The sequence below is a fragment of the Bison bison genome, unplaced genomic scaffold (genome assembly GCF_000754665.1).
Source record: "Bison bison bison isolate TAMUID 2011002044 unplaced genomic scaffold, Bison_UMD1.0 scf7180017864172, whole genome shotgun sequence".
Taxonomy (NCBI): Eukaryota; Metazoa; Chordata; class Mammalia; order Artiodactyla; family Bovidae; genus Bison; species Bison bison.
In genome coordinates this window covers 2,205,671-2,207,248 of record NW_011494744.1, presented here as the reverse complement: position 1 = coordinate 2,207,248, position 1,578 = coordinate 2,205,671, and positions in this window count along the sequence as shown.

The window sequence follows — 1,578 nt, the reverse complement described above, 5'->3', positions numbered from 1 at the left end:
AAAGTGTACACAGATCAGATCCAGAAACATGATCTCCAATATTTTGGTCAGCATGGCCAAAACAACAGCAACAACAAAAATAACCAAGGGAAACCCTGGCAGCCAGTACAGGCATAGACAATAATCAGCTCAGTTTGAAACTGATAGATTTCTAATGTGACTGAACTGGTGGAAAGTTTTACTGAGAGGATATAGGAAGAATTAAGAAAGCAAGGAAAGCTAATCAAACAAAATTGGGCAACGATTAACTTTAGGATAGGCAAAAAGCAATGGAAACATAATCTCACTAGATTGAAATGCTCACCTATGAATAGGCACATAAGCTAAATATGCTAACAGGTCTTTGATTTAAGAAAAATTGTAATATTGAATGTATGGCAAAGGGAAAGCAGAGGGGATGGTAAGATTCTACCTTTGTTAAGAGGAAGTCAATAAATAAAGTTGAAAATCGATTAATCAAAAGATAATAGTATATACAAATTCTTTACAGAAATGAAACACATGTAAATGCTAGAAAAGTAGTCAAGTTGAAAGTAGTTATTTCTGACATGGAGGTCTGGAGAGACTGGGGGTGAGATAAGGCAGGAAAATAGCTTTTTTATTGTCGTTGTTATAAGCCTATTAGAAAGTATTTAACTTTTAAAATAATGTCCATGTTTTACTTTTAGAAAAATAAAATTCAATTAAAAATAATTTTTACAGGATGTATACAGACTTTTGAAAGAGAAAATATCAGGATAAGCACAAGGCCAATGATATTGCATTGGTAGAATTTATGTTAACTATTCTTGAGATCAGATCAGACCAGATCAGTCGCTCAGTCGTGTCCGACTCTGCAACCCCATGAATCGCAGCACTCCAGGCCTCCCTGTCCATCACAAACTCCCGAAGTTCACTCAGACTCATGTCCATCGAGTCAGTGATGCCATCCAGCCATCTCATCCTCTGTTGTCCCCTTCTCCTCCTGCCCCTAATCCCTCCCAGCATCAGAGTCTTTTCCAATGAGTCAACTCTTCACATGAGGTGGCCAAAGGACTGGAGTTTCAGCTTTAGCATCATTCCTTACAAAGAAATCCCAGGGCTGATCTCTTTCAGAATGGACTGGTTGGATCTCCTTGCAGTCCAAGGGACTCTCAAGAGTCTTCTCCAACACCACAGTTCAAAAGCATCAATTCTTTGGCGCTCAGCCTTCTTCACAGTCCAACTTTCACATTCATACGTGACCACTGGAAAAACCATAGCCTTGACTAGACAAACCTTTGTTGGCAAAGTAATGTCTCTGCTTTTGAATATGCTATCTAGGTTGGTCATAACTTTCCTTCCAAGGAATAAGCGTCTTTTAATTTCATGGCTGCAGTCACCATCTACAGTGATTTTGGAGCCCCCAAAAATAAAGTCTGACACTGTTTCCACTGTTTCCCCATCTATTTCCCATGAAGTGGTGGGACCGGATGCCATGATCTTGGTTTTCTGAATGTTGAGCTTTAAGCCAACTTTTTCACTCTCCACTTTCACTTTCATCAAGAGGCTTTTGAGTTCGTCTTCACTTTCTGCCATAAGGGTGGTGTCATCTGCATA